The sequence below is a fragment of the Schistocerca serialis genome, chromosome 3 (genome assembly GCF_023864345.2).
Source record: "Schistocerca serialis cubense isolate TAMUIC-IGC-003099 chromosome 3, iqSchSeri2.2, whole genome shotgun sequence".
Classification (NCBI taxonomy): Eukaryota; Metazoa; Arthropoda; class Insecta; order Orthoptera; family Acrididae; genus Schistocerca; species Schistocerca serialis.
Genome location: NC_064640.1, coordinates 806,731,908 through 806,750,148, shown reverse-complemented (window position 1 = coordinate 806,750,148; position 18,241 = coordinate 806,731,908). Strand labels below are relative to the sequence as shown.

General features: G+C 42.4%; 1 non-coding gene across 1 annotated transcript; it reads left to right on the top strand.

Moving 5' to 3' along the window:
• Nucleotides 1-13,021: 13,021 nt before the first annotated feature.
• Nucleotides 13,022-13,096, top strand: Trnap-cgg (transfer RNA proline (anticodon CGG)). Its single transcript has one exon. It is a non-coding gene; the product is annotated as a tRNA-Pro (tRNA).
• The last annotated feature ends 5,145 nt before the right edge of the window (nt 13,097-18,241 follow it).

Below are 18,241 nucleotides of genomic sequence, written 5' to 3'. Positions count from 1 at the left end.
TCGTGAGCCACTTTAAGGTAAACTCAATTTCCCACGATCTCAGCTTTCGTAGACGATGGTAGCTTCTACAGAGTTACCTTCTTGTCTTCAAAAACCATAAGTATTTGTGAACAGATAACTTATTGCGTAACTGCAAAAAATATCGAAATCAATGATGGAGATACAGAATTATGCATTTTACTACGGATGCCGTGGTATTAAAATCACTGTAGCGCATTTGGACAATCTAGGATATAAATTTCTTCTATTCTATTTCGTCATTCACTATATCTTCAGAATCAGTCTTGATGGCATGATATAGAATGTAGCGTCATAATGGCAGCTTCGCATCTCCATTGTTAAAGTTCCTTTACGTAGCAACGTACATAATTTTGACAGCCAGGATGACTCTATGCATTTTTGTGTTTATTTAGTGCAGTACCGATGACTGTGTGGTTTAAGAGCGCTGGAGAGGCGAACCCTGTTCACAATGACGCACTGTGATATTCCATTTCTAAAATAATAATTAAGGTTCTGGGCGTAGTCCTTATTTCGGATGTCACTTGCAGCGGTGTATATTAGTCAACGGTGCGTAGTTGGCGCAATGAGAAATTTAGTTGTTCATTCGTAATAACAATGTGACGGTGACTTCAATGAAAGGTTCGGAGGCTTCTCACCGGGGGACCGACCTGTTTGTGGCGGAGCGTTACCTCCCCCCCCCCCCCTCTCTCTCTCTCTCTCTCTCTCTCTCTCTCTCTCTCTCTCTCTCTCTCTATCACGACCGGCCGCACCCACCCGCTCCTTCTACCTATTGCTTAAGACGTCAAGCGACAAATTCGATAGCTAAGAGTGGAGACTTCTCATCTGACTCTCTGACAACTTACGTGCGACGCTTCCACTTGTCGTGAACCGCAAAGCTGTCCCTGCATGGGAAAAAAATCTTAAGGTGATGTGGTAAGCAGAAAATAGAGCTAATCAGTACAGCTAGGAGCCAAAGCCCTTCTACTAGTCAATGGTCATTGTGGATGTTGCGAGGATCACGCTCTGATGTCTTGACAAAGCCTTACTTGAGGTGGTCAAGCTACTGCCATTCTCTCCTTTCTTATAGGGGGTAAAGTGGAGACTTGTGTCCTGTGGTTGTCATTGATCAATAACTTCATAGCAATCTGCTTGTGTTTTTAGCGATGCGTATGTAATGGGAAGAAAGGACAGGTTAACACCCCGTAATTGTACAAAGCCTCTCCCTCTCGAATAATACGTAGCGGGGCACCAAGCTTAGCGCACCCATGTGATGGAATGAAAACTAGTAACACTGTCACCCGCTCTCATTTTTATGAATCACTTGCAGACTGAGAGATTTGGAATATAATTCACAAGGGGAGGCCGCCAATTGTGAAATTCAGATTCGATTCATACTGCGCATAATAAAAGCTCATGGCCAGAGGTGTAATGTGGCAAAGCACCAAGATGCACTTCTCAGCCGTTGCCGAGAAAATCGACAGTTAAAAGAAACCGTTGCGGTGAAATACTCTCGACGATTAGTAACTTTCTACAGCGTCGTGGCGCAGCGATAAGCGCTCCGGTTCGTAATCCGAAGGTCGCCGGATCGAATCTCGCGCCATGCAATTTTTTTTATTATTAGTTTTTTGTAATTCAAATATATATATATATATATATATATATATATATATATATATATATATATAAAGTATTAATGAATTGCTTATGCATGTTGGGTTGGTGAAGGCGGATCTCTCTCCAATTGTACCGCCTCCATTTTTCCGTTTTTTTTTAACAGGGTGTACCAAAGCTCTCCCGTCCGCACTGATTTTCGACAATGTTACAAGTTGCGCTAGGGACCGCATCTACCTTCTTTCGAAGATAGCAGGCAACTACGCTGTTATGCGGCGGCTCGTTTCGGCCCATTCAACATCTGTCATTCAAGTGTAACGAGCGAGTAACGGAGTTTATATTTCATACCCGCCACAGCAAATTAGTGTTCGTGGGGTCTCTATTCTAATTCGAACGTTTGACTTACGCTATACGTATTCGTTTAGGAATATCGTTTCTACGTCTTCCGTTAACTATGCGTGGTTAACATTATGAAGACAATTAATAACATTTGTGAAATACAACTTTGTTTGCGGAAAACATAATGATGTTCGAAGTCGCCAGTTTTTCCACGACAAACGACTTTCAACAACTTATTATATGCATAATTGTTGCAACTGATTGCCGGGAATTATATATATATATATATATATATATATATAAGCTCATGGCCAGAGGTGTAATGTGACAAAGCACCAAGATGCACTTCTCAGCCGTTGTCGAGAAAATCGACAGTTAAAAGAAACCGTTGCGGTGAAATGCTCTCGACGATTAGTAATTTTCTACAGCGTCGTGGCGCAGCGGTAAGCGCTCCGGTTCGTGTATATATATATATATATATATATATATATATATATATATATATATATATATATATACTTGAATTATAAAAAACAAATACTAAAAAAAAGAAGGTTGCATAGCGTGAGATTCGATCCGGCGACCTTCGAATTACGAACCACAGCGCTTACCGCTGCGCCACGACGCTGTAGAGAATTATTAATCGTAGAGAGTATTTCACTGCAACGGTTTCTTTTAACTGTCGATTTTCTCGACAACGGCTGAGAAGTGCATCTTGGTGCTTTACCACATTACACCTCTGGCCATGAGCTTTTATTATGCGCAGTATGAATCGAATCTGAATTTCACAATTGGCGGCCTCCCCTTATCAGTACATTTGGACACTGGTTGATGAATTTGAATTTTACAGCATGAAAAGCATTTAAAGTGACAAACTCTGATATGTTGCACGGGACACCAAGACAAGCGCCGTATTTTGCCTGTTACATATCTCTTTATTTGAATAGGCATGCCTGTACCAGATTCTTTGCCTCTTCACTGTACATCAGCGAAATTACCTACACCGATACATTAATATGTCGATATCAAAATCACAATATCGAGTGCCGATATTTTATATTAACATTTTTCGCAATTTTCGGTAAATATTTGAAATTGTTCTTTTGAAACTGTAGCAGAACATAATTTTACTTTCGCTATGTGAAGGAGTCTTATTACTTTTTGAGCTTTCATCACCACTTCAGTACCTCCTTCACTGAGTGAAGCAAGTATAGATAACACAACACAAAAGAAGTCCAGTTGCACTGTGTGTGTGTTTGGGGCGCTGGGGGGCGGGGGGGGAGGGGTAGCGGTATGACAGGAAAAACAAGATTTCAAATGTGAAGAAACAGCACACCAGTTGCTTTAAAAACTAGTGTGTTATTGCTTCGCATCGACGTTCTTCATAACAGTTGCTGAAAATGACGAACAAAAATCTTAGTGACATGATTGGCCTTAGTGGTGGGTGGAGATGTGTGAGGCGAAATGCTGACGTAATTGGCGCTTGACGCTAACAACAGAAACTGTAACGTTTAGCTTCACCACGTAATTTTGCTACATCAACGTGAAAAAATGTTTATTTCGACATGTAGCCAATGATAAATTAAGAAAAGAAGGTATCAGAGGTTACCTGGAACGAAATACTGCATGACGGTGCAAAATGTAAACAGTTGTTAATTAACAACACAACAGTCGACCAAAAAGCTATTGTAGTACAAGCTTTTCATCTGCACTATGTCCCATTTTAACTTAGAGATTTTCTAATTAAGTGGTTTTCTTTCTTGCTTTAAGGGAGATAGGCAGGCTGCTAGCTTGTTGATGTGCAGAATATAAAATAATAAATCAGTACTTAGAAATACAACTCGAAAACCAGCAGGATATTCAAAATGTGCAGCCGACGTTTTTATAGCCAATCGATATTTTTTCTTCGATATATGGATACTTTTTGTCTATATATCGAGAGTCAATAATGATAAATTTTTGAAGTATCGATTTATCAGTTTCCCGATATTTTTAAAAGTAACAACAGTGCATGACGGGGCTGTGGCACAGTTCAATCGTCTTTTGTGTCAATTCTTGAACCGACAGTTTCCAGAAAAGTGTAATGGCAATGGTGGTCCTGTACAACGGCCTGCTCCGTCCCCAGTTTGGACGCTACTGGACTTTTTTGTATGATGAGAGTTGTGCAACCTTGTTTACAAAACCTCTGTTGAATCAGAAGAGGATCTGGTTGCCGGATAGCAGCAGCAGTAGTAGGAATCAAGAACACCACTGCAGCCTTTGACCGTGTTAGACGGAACGTGAACTACTCGTACCTGTGTAACCTCCGTTTACAAGTCAATGAAGGCATTTTTGAGCCTCTAGTGTAACTGAAGTAACTGTGTTGTGACGATCTTGTTGTCTCTTGGTAATAAAGAATTAAAACTTGTTTGTGTTACTTTTTATCACCACAGGAAAACGAATTAGGAAAAGTGAGAGGGAAATCTCAACCCCACTAGATTTTCTCGCTAGTACTCTACTTGTGGGATAAATATTCCAGTTAATCAATTCTGCAATATGGAGGACGATCTACGTATTAGATCAGAGCATCTAAACAACAGAACACAGTTAATCATTTAAAATATTTATAGAATATTCGGCCCTATTTTGTTTTAGAACGAAACAATACAAAAAACTAAACGACACAAATCTACCCTACAAATAATTACATGATCATTTCTATATTTAAAAATAGAAAGCAGAAAGTGAGGCACACAAGCTAATTTAGGGTTGTGCTTCTTGGGAAAAATCAAATAGCCGGCCGCGGTGGTCTCGCGGTTCTAGGCGCGCAGTCCGGAACCGCGCGACTGCTACGGTCGCAGGTTCGAATCCTGCCTCGGGCATGGATGTGTGTGATGTCCTTAGGTTAGTTAGGTTTAAGTAGTTCTCAGTTCTAGGGGACTGATGACCACAGCTGTTAAGTCCCATAGTGCTCAGAGCCATTTGAACCATTTGCAAAATCAAATAAATTATAATTCAGTTCACTTTATACTGTAAAAATAAGCGTTGGTACGTACTGCTTACTCTAGAAAGTATTTCGTTATGACGCATTCTTTATGGTGATCAGAGTTTTCGGGTTTCCCACCCGGCTGACCTGTACGGCTGTTAAAGACTGTTGGTTCAGGGCGCAGTGTTTTCGAAATTCTTTCTGCAGTAGTGCCGCTTGAAGGTAATGAGGAGGATTCAAAAATAACCGCAATGAGAAGTGATACCAGTTTTTTCTTGGATTGCAGAGAGTTTACTTTTACAACTCTACCCTGAAATCCTCTACAGCAGGCCAACAGATCAGACTCACGTGAGTTTCATCGAGTGACGCAGTCGTGCTTGCTTTGTGCGTAGGAAAAGATCCAAACCCCAATTGTTGGCACACTCTTTCCATGTTTTCGTCAACACATACATTCAGTTTGCTATCAACTTGCAGTTATGGCTGGAGGAAAAGTAGGCGAAACAGCATCAGACCATCACACTACCTCCAGCGAGTTTCATTGTCTCCGAAACATGCTAAGAAATATCACCAGGTCCGCCCACACCATCTAAGTGTGACATCAGAGTGGCTCATAGTTCTATAAACCTTTTTCCTCTGGCGTCACGAGCTCCATCTTATAGTAAGCTAGTTCAGGCATCAGCACTACCATGAAAAGCGACTCCTGTCATGTCCCGACTGATCTTTCTGAAACTGAGCTTTATAGTTCAGATAATGATAGTTCTTTACCCTGTCTGAGAAGGATACCTGATGACTGATTCGTACCATGCGCTTTAGATTTTGGCGATCTTTATCCGTTAATTTATTAGATTTCCGTAACAATTTCAGCTTTCAGTAACATCGAAAATAGTGGACATGGGAACAAATAGTACGTGCTATGATATCTCTTTTACGGATTGCCCTTACTGAGCAGCAATAAATCGCTCCCCGATCGAGGTCGTATAATTGTCTCCATTGGGCATTGACCCTAACTGCGAACACATGTCTGATATGCATGTCTAGTGCCTTCTCTAAGGTACTGTGACTTTGACCACATTGTTAATTCACGTTTTATCTTCATTTGCAGTTACATGTTACTCTGTGTTACACTTCACGGTAACTTCTAAAAGGATGAACCCAAACTGCACCGCCAAAATTTCAGACTTTGTTAAGTGATACTTTGAGTATTTTGGTATGGTAGACCCTACACGGTACAATGCAATTATGTTTTATTTGGTTTGTTTCCCTAATTACTTTTGTTTACGTGAAAATAGCTTCACAACAGTGTAAAAGCCTGTAATACGCAATCACCAAAACGCGAAAATTTCCAATCCTTTGATGACGCTTATGTGAAGATTCAAAGGTCCGTCACTAATAGAACAGCGCAGTACAGCGTCGTTGTGCCATTGTTCAATAAAATTTACTGATCCCATACATGAGGTACATATGGCTAACTCTTCGTCGGTAAACCTATCCATACCGTTGCGTATCACCGTTAACGCCTCTACAACTAACACTGGCGGAAAAACAAACCTGAAACAGTACTGAGGAGCACTGAATGCAAGTTGAAAGTTCACAGCAAGTGCCGTGAGTGCATGGAACAAGTTTGTTTCCAAACAAAACATACTGTGCATACTATCATCATTTGTACTGTTGTGCAGATAGTTTCAGTTCAACACTGATACAAAGACATATGGAGGTGAGAAATCGGACGCAATGTAATTACTAGACAACAAGCCACAAGCCCCTTATACCAAAACACTCAGATAATATCCCCGAACAACCTTCGAAATTTTGTCGATAGCGTTATGTCGCTTGCATAACACTGTGGATTGTCCATTTGTTTTCTCCGAGGTATTTTACGACACCTTGCTTGTTCTGTTCTCATTAACACAATTAGTCTGTTTTTCGGCCTTGAGGTCCTTTGGTCCATTCTCTTCAAAGCCAGTAGGGAGTCTGGGCAAAGCATACGAGTTTTGTTATCCGCTCCCTTTTCACATATTCTTGCTGCAGCACTAAAGCCCAAATATATAATTTACATCTTTCGTGCTGAAAACTATGGAACTGTAGTACGACATTCCAGACATAAAGCAGGGAATTTTGAAAACCTGTAAGTATAATATGTGAGTAGACTTTCTCTGCAAGGGCATTGTGGCAATTCTATCACTTCTTTCCAGTTTCCAATTTTTTGTAAACTTTTGGTCTCTGCTTTGAGATCAGAGATCCTCTCCGATTAATTGCTGCAGCGTTATTCGCAATTTCGATGCCAGTATCAGTCAAAGCTTTTTTTATTTTCAACTAGATATTTTTATAAAAAAATCTTTTCCGAGTCACACTGAAAATGCGGACGTCGAACGATTGATGCGAGAAGATTATAATTATCTAAAAAGAGTCAAAAATTGTTTCATTATTATTGTTATTTTTTTTGTCAGTTGATTTGATCTACCATCTGGTGTCTCTCCATTGTTGTAAATTGACACTACGTAGAAAAATGCTCATTGGAACGGACTGCATAAAAGGCCCATGTGTCATTGGTATCATTATTCGCACGTTTACTCAAAGTCACCATTCTTCCTGCATCCTGCCTTTCATTTCATAAATCGATTAACTAGGAGCCCGCATCTCGTGGTCGTGCGGTAGCGTTCTCGCCCTTGTGCTGTGTAAGTTGGGGCTGATCTTGGCTGGACCATGTTAAGTTTGTCACCGTTCAGTAGAAATTGCCCACTAGCATCGATGAACGTCATTTATCTTTCACATTTTCCGAGACAGAGAGGGTGCTCCGGAATATTATTTTGCAACTATGTAGACATCAGCGGCTGCGATCTGAAGACATTTAGTAGAAAGAAGGAGAAAAGGTTGACATTTAACATTCCGCCGACATCGAAAGAAATAAGGCAAGACTTTTTTAAGTTTCAGATCGATTTCATCATACATGAATCACTGGATCATTTGGAGAAGTTATGAGAATTGAAGCAACCGTGGCCCACTTAGCAAGCCATAATAAGGTAATTTTGCAAGTAAACTAAAAAAAAACACCAAAAAACTGAATGAGGATGACCGGATGGTGGTTTGAGCTCCTTTCCTACCGAATATGGATTCCGATGCCTTAATCACTGTGCCACCTCAGTCAGCCGATCGTCATCGAGAGCATCAGAGACAGCGAGGTAGTTTAGAGGAAACTGCAGGTAGACAAAATCACAATAGCCAGACGCAGATTTGAGCCACACCTCTCCAGAAAATGCACCCACAGTGTAAACTACTTTGTGAATTAAGACAATTCCTTTTCGTAACTATTCCCACGATTACGTCACTTTACATCTACTATAAGACTGTTTTGCCACTAATGTTATTTCATCTGACATACTCAGATAACAGACATTCTTTTCTTAGAACAAAATCTAGTGTTTGTATACATGCCGAGTTAACTGAGTCGAAAGAATTAACTGACAGAAGTTCCGATTTTTCAGGGGTTACTTCATGGCCCTTTTGATGTGACAATGAGGAAAGAGAAATAAATATAGTCCCGAAGTCACCATAACTGCAAAAGTGTTGCCGGTGCAGGATTTTGTGCACGAGCTGACCTCACGATTATGTGCTATAAAAATGTTCGTTGAGGTTCATGTCGGGCGATCTGAGTGGCTAAATCGTTCCTTCGAATTGTCCAAAATGTTTTTCAAACCAAAAGCGAACAGTTTGGCCCGGTGACATGGAGCATTGTCATCCATAAAAATTCCATCGCAATTTGGAAACATGAAGTCCATGAATGGCTGCAAATGATCTCCAATTAGCCGAACGCAACCATTTCCAGACAATGATCGGTTCAGTTGGACCAGAGGACCCAGTCCCATGCCATGTAAATACAGACCACATCATTATGGAGCCAATACTAGCTTGCACATTGTCTTGTTCACAACTTGGGTCCATCGCTTCGCTGGTCTTCGTCACAGTGCCATCAGCACTTACCAAGTGATATGGGCCTCATCTGACCAGTCCACGGTTTTCCAGTCGCCTAGGGTTCAACAGACATGGTCACGAATCCAGGAGAGGCGCTGCAGGCGATTTCGTGCTGTTAGCAAAGGCACACGCGTAGGTCGTCTACTGCCATAGACCACTAACGCCATATTTCGCCGCTTTGTCCTAGCAGACACATTCGCCGCACATCCCACATTGGTTTCTGCTGTTATTTCAAGCAGTGTCGTCTGTCTGTTAGCAATGATTCCACGCAGACGCCACTGTTGTTGGTCAGGTGAAGGCCATCGGCCACTGCGTTGTCTGTGGAATGGTAATGCCTGAAATTTGGTATTCTCGGCGCACTCGTTAGATTGTAGATCTCGGAATATTAAATTCCCTAAAAATTTCCGAAAAAGAATGTCCCATGCCTCTAGCTCGAACTACCAATCCGCTTTCAAAGCCTGTTAGCTCCCGTTGTGTGGCCACAATGACGTCGGAGACCTTTTCACATAAATCACATGAGTACAAATGACAGCTGCGGCAATGAACTGCAATTTTATGCCTTGTGTACGCGGTACTACCGTCATCTGTATATGCGCATACCGCTATCCCATGACTTCTGTCACCTCAGTGTATAATCCATGCCAGTTTTAATGACCAGTAGTGTATGTGGGCGGTGTCCTACTCGTGTTAGCCTTACAGCGGCTGGAGCAAATCCATAGTGAGGAACGAAATAGATCCACAAAGATGCATTGTTTGCTTACAAGCGAGCGGTTCAAGAGATATTCTGGTAGCAAAAGAAGAGATCGACAGATGTGCTTATATCCCTTTAGAGTAGCCACCTGTCTATATTACTTAGGTTAGTCTCTCCAAAGAACCGAGTACGAATTCTAATCACATCTTTATTACGATACGCAGGTTGCAAGTGGATGCGCCATCCACTTTAGTTACCTCTTTAATGTCTCTGCCAATGACTGAAAGAACTTTTATACTGCGAGCTGAGAACGCATGAGAGTTTTTCCATTTTACGTTATTTTCATACATGTTTCTGAGAATTGTCAAATATTTTATTTCTCTGTAAGTTAGAGCTTTCCCTCCTTTATCATATACGAAGATTTGGAAAAGCCGTAACTTGTTAACCACGTAGAGTTTGTGTTGCTCATTGCAAATTTATTTCAGAGGACTGAAAAATTTCTAATTTGTTCGTTAGGCATACTGAAATTGCGGTGTGACCTCGTAAAACTTGTACTGTAACCAGTCGTCTGTCCGTCTATTGTATCACTACAAATTATAGATTAAAGTCCTTCGTCGCGTGTCCGTGTGTGAAGGCTAATACCAGGAATTGCTGTAGAGATTTGTATACGGTTTCCACTGATAGATAGATTGATTCACAAGGCAGGTTTGTGTATGTAATATATGACCGCTTCACCATTAAAGTTGTCCGGAGGGTAGACACTTACTGCTACCCGTGTAAAGGCAAGGCGCGTCGCTAGTTGATAATCAATGCACTTTCCAGAGACGGGCAAGACTTGATTTTCTCGGTAGAACTTACCTACTAATCTGCTGAGTTTAATGTCACTCAGCTCACGGTGTTAATTCTCCAACAAAGATTATGAAAACTTACCTCGATTTAAAAGGTCCAGTAAACTTACCTTTTTTAAAAAAGTCCAACATTCGCGAAAATGAGCAAGGAAAACAACTTAATCGTTAGAGCCAATAGCATTAGAATATGGTTCAAATGGCTCTGAGCACTATGGGACTTAACATCTGAGGTTGTCAGTCCCCTAGAACTTAGAACTACTTAAACCTAACTAACCTAAGGACATCACACACATCCATGCCCGAGGCAGGATTCGAACCTGCGGCTGTAGCGGTAGCACGGTTCCAGACTGAAGCGTCTAGAACCGCTCGGCCACACCGGCCGGCAGCATTAGAATAACAATTTCGAATTAAGGTACACGCTTGAAGCAAAAGCGCTTCTCGCTTAATGCATGCAACAAACTATGTCTAAAATAATCGTCATGTATACCAAAAAATCAAACTTCTCGTATCATCAAACTTACGATTGAGTATTAATGTCTGACAGTAGGCTGGCCAAGAGAACCATATCAATGAACATAAACACCCAGAAATAGGGAAATGAATGTAGACTTATTGAAAAAAAAACGTAACAAGCAAATGCGAATAGGATTTGCGCTCTGAGGGATATGTACAAACTTAATTATGCATACAGAAAGTTCATGTACAGATTTTGACAAGAGAGTGTGCGAGAATCAAAATATGTGACATTAATTACCTTATCTTTTGATTATATTGACATAGAAGCTTAAATTTTTTACACCGCCAACGGACCGCAGATAAATTTCAACTTGGTACCTGGGTAAAAGGTGTCTTAGTAGCCCACAGACAGACTGATAACAAATTACAAAAAATATTTTTGATGTGATATAATTACAAATTAACAATTATCTGATTTTTTTTACTTTACACGTACTATGAAACCTTTTTTCTTGCCAAATTTAATGTTTCCACGTCAACGGCAAGCATCCGATCGTCAGAGCGCGGAAGCGCTGTAACAATTATGTCTGAAAAGGTGGCACGCAGAACCGTGGTTTGGGGGTCTTGATGCTCGGTCCCTATGGGGTAAGAAGTTGTTGGTTTATCCCGGACTAGCAGCCACTTGTACAGCCATTCGAACATCTGTCTTACTTAGCTATGTTACGGTATGTTAAGCGAGGTTCAAGTAACGAAACGGTGCTGGCGCCCAGATAGACTTTCGGAACCGATTAACTGCTTTTGCATAACATTTTATTAGTCTGAAACTAATGCTCAACTAATAGCACCATTTGCACGTATGCTGTTCGGATTTTGCGTGCAAAAACAGTCACCTTTAAAGAACTCCGGACTCACCTTTAAAGAACTCCGGACTGGTTCAAATTTGGTCCAGCGGCGTATCAGGTCTTGTTCTAAATCGTGCTTCGTTTGGATTTTACTTGCAAAAATCACGTTTTTTGGGAGTATTCTGTGCCACAGCACTTCTGTTCTTTAAACTTCTACGAATCGGTCTAAACTTTGCACGAAGGTAGATAAAATGGATAAAGTGAAAACGAATTTTTTTTATCCAATATTCTCTATCCGTTGTCCAGATACGACGGTTTAAAGTCGAGCTAATTGTAGCACGTAAAATTCGTTGTTACGTGAACTGAATGTGCGGAGCCGGAGTAAAGAGGGTAAAATAAACAAAAAGTGCATTATTACGATAAAATTGAAAACTCACATTCAAAAAATCTAGCTTCATTCGGATTTTAGTGCAAAAAACACATTTTTGCGAATTTTCTTACGCGTGACAGTTATATGTTTCAGACTTGTGTGAATCGGTTCAAATTTTGAAAGAAGATAGACAATGACATATAATTAATGGTCGTTAGTAACATGGTTCGAAAGACAATAAAAGAAACCTTTACCGGATCAGTCGTCGCCCAAGTTAACAAAAATCTACGACTGTTGCCAAGCTATGGCGATCTAATGTCAAAATCATGGCTGAGAAAAGTTGGGAACCAGAATGAAAAATATTCCTACTGTAGGACACAAAAGGCAAATATGTGCTGGGCAGAGTTACGGATATAAAAGAAGGGAACTAGATTTTCAACTTAACTAGCAGCTTAAAACACATTTAACTCAACACATATTGACGTATTCGCGGTTTTTTTACTAGTTTACCCTGATTCTCCAAAACAGTTAGCTCTCTTAGATTCACCCTTGTTACACGTATGGTGGGAGGTGCAAGAACTAGGGGTGAATCTAGAACAGCAAGTATCGCAGAGTGGGGATGCATGCATCCTAAACTTTAATAAGCCGTTCTGTCGTATTGCACGGAATGACAAATGCCATATTAAACTTCCTGGCAGATTAAAACTGTGTGCCGGACCGAGACTCGAACTCGGGACCTTTGCCTTTCGCGGGCAAGTGCTCTACCATTCTGGAAACATCCCCCAGGCTGTGGCTAAGCCATGTCTCCGCAATATCCTTTCTTTCAGGAGTGCTAGTTCTGCAAGGTTCCCAGGAGAGCTTCTGTAAAGTTTGGAAGGTAGGAGACGAGGTACTGGCGGAAGTAAAGCTGTGAGGACGGGGCGTGAGTCGTGCTTGGGTAGCTCAGTTGGTAGAGCACTTGCCCGCGGAAGGCAAAGGTCCCGAGTTCGAGTCTCGGTCCGGCACACAGTTTTAATCTGCCAGGAAGTTTCATATCAGCACACACTCCCCTGCAGAGTGAAAATCTCATTCTGTAAATGCCATATTGGATGACATGTACCACGTTTTACGGCGTGATACTATTTATCTCGTTCCTTTACTTAACACGATGCATTATATTGGAAGAGACGGGTACTATTACTAACTCGCCTTTTTTGTGTTACGATGTGAGCATTTTTGTTTTTGGTGGGAGTTGATGAGTGAGTTTGAGAGCATCAAAATATGTGACATAAATGGTCGTAGCTTTTTTGATTTCACTGTACACTCCCAAGGGACAGTAGACATTAGTATTTGACATAAAGTTCAACCTGATATTTCTGTCCGTTCCTGAGTGAAATGGGTCTTAACAGATGGACAACAAATTGATTGCATACGGGATCCGTTCCAACTGATTGAGGAACCCTAACAATAGAACCATACTTTATGCAAAAATGCCAAAAAACAATCCTTAACAAGGAAAGGTTGAAGATGAGCGTCAGGAAGCGAAGGAGGACGCAGCGCGGAGAGAATGTTAAGTGTTTCACGTGCGGCAAAGCAGGCCACACGACGGCTGTGTGCCGCCTAAAAATAGGATCGAACACAAGCCTGGGGTCACGGGAGCGTCCGGGCAGTGCAGCGCCGAGAGATGGTCTGTCCGGGATACGTGAGTGCTCAGTGTTCATCGGGGAGCGTAAACCGCAACCAGAACGAGGAAAGTGCCAACCCAGTGATCACATAATGTTACGCCTGTCCTGGATATGGCATGTGGGATGTGGCGCTGCATTAGAAGCAAGAAATCAGACACGCATGGCTGAAACTGTGGAGCCGCAAAGTTCTTTGTAAATTTTACTCGATTTTGTAATCCCTGGAATAACATCACAGATCCTCTCAACCCGTGAAGTTTTATTTCGTTTCTTCCTGAACTCTGAAAGCTGCACCTTTTTTACTTGGCAACGTACAGGGTGATTTTTTCCACGGTGTCAAACTCCAGGGATTGATCGATGACAGGATACGGAACAAAAAAGGTCTAATGAATTTACGTCCGGAAATGCGTGCTTTCCATGCTAGAGACCATTTATTCAATCATACATTGTTACAGAGACTGTGGTCTAATACGCGTTTTACCATGCAGCCACAAATGGTTCAAATGGCTCTGAGCACTATGGGACTTAACATCTGTGGTCATCAGTCCCCTAGAACTTAGAACTACTTAAACCTAAGTAACCTAAGGACATCACACACATCCATGCCCGAGGCAGGATTCGAACCTGCGACCGTAGCAGTCGCGCGGTTCCGGACTGAGCGCCTAGAACCGCTAGACTACCGCGGCCGGCATGCAGCCACAGTTACAGTACATGTCGATAATGGTTTCCATGTGCTTCAACGCATGCATGTACGCACCGTAGCGTGTTCTGTCTCACACGTTCACAGCGGCCAGGCTGCATCCTAAAAGTGTCAAAGACAGCATGAAAACGCTGCTGTAGTGTCTCCACATGTGGAACGGGCTCTGCATCCACGATACTTTTGAGATGACCCCATAACCAGAAATTGCACGGGTTGAGATCCGGTGAACGAGCAGACCATGCAACTGGACCTCCTCGTCCGATCCACCGACCACAGAAAACACGATTGAGGTAAGTCCAGACATAGACGGTGAAGTGGGCTGGAGTACCATCTTGTAGCAATCATATAACCCTTCGAATCATCAATGGTACTTCTTGCAGCAGGGAAGGCATGATTCGCCGTCACACGACAGGGGTTCCACATATTATACCACAGATGACTGTTATTAAAGTTAAAGATACTACTCTGCGTACAGGTTGCCTCATCTGTGAATGGGATGAATGACACAAATACCGGAATCGTGATTGCATGGTGAAAAAAAAAAATGGCTCTGAGCACTATGGGACTTAACATCTGATGTCATCAGTCCCCTAGAACTTAGAACTACTTAAACCTAACTAACCTAAGGACATCACACACATCCATGCCCGAGGCAGGATTCGTACCTGCGACCGTAGCGGTCGCGCGGTTGCAGACTGATGCGCCTAGAACCGCTCGGCCACTGCGGCCGGCATTCATGGTGAAGAAACCAGTGACAAAACTGCTCCCGATATGGCAAGTCTATCGCTTGTAACCCCTGCACGCGTTGTAAGTGATAAGGACAGTAACAACTGTCATGGAGAATGTTCCACACGGTCGTCTAGCTTACCCTGTACTGGCGGGGCAACATACACGGCGGTCACCTTCCACAGTGTTAATAATATTTTCCTCCAAGTCTGGTATCCGAACATTTCGGGTGCGTCCTTCATGATTTCCTGCATCGTGAAAAGACCCTGTCTCAGAAAAACGGTGAAACTCTATTGCAAACATCAAATGCTGTGGTTGTTGTCGGTGGGGATAGGTCTCCTGACACAACCTTGCTGCCAGCCGCCCGTCGCCGTTTGCCATTCCGTAATTAAACACCATGTCGGCAAGCTCTCGATTCGAATACGGAACCATTGTGTACAACGCTGTATCACATCCGCTACAAGGTGAGTCAGCAAGAGAAGTGAATCTGACACAGCATTATCAGTTACTATGGCAGAAGAGTATACTAGGGCAGGACGTATGGGGAACAGTCCCACTCTCTAGGAGGAAACCATGCGTACTGTACCGGTGGCTGCATGGTACAGCACGTATTAGAACTCGGTCTCTGTAATAAAGTATGATTGAATAAATGGTCTCTAGCATGGAAACCATACATTTCCGGATACAAGTTCATTAGACCTCTTTTGTTCTATATCCTCTCATCGATCAGTCCCTATAGTTTGTACACGGTGGAAAAAATCACTCTGTATAGAAAATGAAGTAAATGGACTGAAATGAGAACTCCCCAGTCGTGCAGTGTCGGGCAGTATATTAGTAATAGTAAAAGCATCCTACGTAACCGCACAGTACTGTGTGAAGAAAATAATGCGTTCCCATACAGTCCGGCAATTTAGAGTCTGTTTTATGTGGATACTACATTGTCGATACTTTAAAAAACAACTGAATCAGAGACATCTACCAAATATACTTAACTAGAAGCGTTCGGGGGCCATCCTGATCCATAAGTACTTCACCAGCGCCCACACCTCAGACACACTGGTCGGAGAAGTGTCGAAGGTAGCCCATATGTGCTTCACAAAATAGAGGTCACGTGACCTGGAAAATGTTGATGGTAAGATGTGTATGGGAGGGCACACAAACAACCTCATATTTGTAGAGCCTTTCTCTATCCATTCCGGGACAATTCGGCAGCGACTGAACCAACTGATGCGCATGATCGAACATTCCTTCCAGTATCGTCTGCCGAGGAGAGGCGCTGGCAGCCGTGCCAGGGACCAAATTTTATGAAACGTATGAGGGCGATATCTTCACATATGTGTGAACGGTGCCGTGTTGGCAATCAGAATATATCGCCTCATATGGCTTTCGACATCACCGGTGTGTGAAGTTTATTGCAACTCACCTCGTCAGGCGGACCTATTTGTACACTTAATGTGTTGGTCCAAATGCTAGACGGCGAACTGTTTTCACAAAAGCGTTAGAGGCGATTGTCCCGGCTCGCGTGGAACAATTGCCAACAACAAGACCCACAACATTACTTGTGCTATGTGCGTTTCTAGGAGAAGTGTGTGATGCAATAGGGAACAAGTAAGAGTACTCCAGTCACTCACAACGGCATTCACTTTAAGCAGCTGTCTCCGTGAACACACACACACACACACACACACACACACACACACACACACAACGATACCATCACTTCTTATTTTACCGTCCGATACTTGCTCATCTTTGTTATGACAGCTGCTATGTCTGTTGTGCCATGTTATGCCTTTTTCTCACCATCAAACTGGTTAAGGAACTGGACACGGAGGCCATTTAGGTTTTCCGTGGTTTTCTTAAACAGTTTGAGGGAAAGATGGGGACGGCACATATCCTTATCCATCCATGTCCAAGCCTAATTTGTACTCCGACCCGAATGTTCTCCTTCTCAACATAACTGTAAACCACAAATCTCCCATCCTTCGTATCTCATTCTCGCTAGCTTTTTACAGAGATTGGTATTTCTGATTCTTTGTTGGTCACAAATTTTCAAAATGAAATTTAGTACCAGTTTCCTGTTTGGAATGCAGATTTTCGCCAGCTGCAGAGATTGCACACGTGACAAGTTCGGTATCATCAGCATTATTTCCTCACCTACTAGTAAAAAGGTTTTTGCAGGACCATACAAGGTACGTTTCCACTCTTCCAAAACTCCTGGAATACCTCTGGAAAACTTATACATCCAGAAACTTACACATCCATAAATTTGTGCAGGAAACCCCCATCGCAGCGACATTCCCCACTCTAACTGGGCCGTTGCGTCGTTTCTACGAGCATGTACTCCCTTTCCTTAACTTGTAAGTTATCCACATCCTAAAAAATGGCTCTGAGCACTATAGGACTCAACATCTGAGGTCATCATTCCCCTACAACTTAAACTACTTAAACCGAACTAACCTAAGGACATCACACACATCCATGCCCGAGGCAGGATTCGAATCTGCGACCGTAGCAGTCGGGCGGTTCTGGACTGAAGCGCCTAGAACCGCTCGGCCACCGCGGCCGGCTATCTACATCCTGCCACAATGTACCTTTAACGATCACCTACTTTCTGTACAGGAAATTCGTGCAAGAATCTGTGAAGCAGAGTAAGACGTAACTGTCGTTCTGAAGGAATGCTTTCAAAGGTACAGTTTTTCTTTTGTTTTACTCATTAAGAGGAAAATCACTGTTTTATTCATTATGTGACAGATTTAAACTGTGAGTCACTCATCTTCATATTTATAAAACTAAACTAAAGTCTTTCCCAACAGACCTCGGAAGGCCCAACGGTACTGACCAACTGGCTTTTCATCCTCTGCCAATAGGCGTCACTGGATACGAATATGGAGGGGCATGCGGTCAGCACACCGTTCTCCCGGTCATTGTCAGTTTTCGAGACCGGAGCCTCTACTTCTCGATCTAGTAGCTCCTCAGTTTGCCGCACAAGGGTTGAGTGCACCCCACTTTCCAACAGCTCTCTGCAGAGCGAACAATCAGCCATCCAAGAGCTAGCCAAGT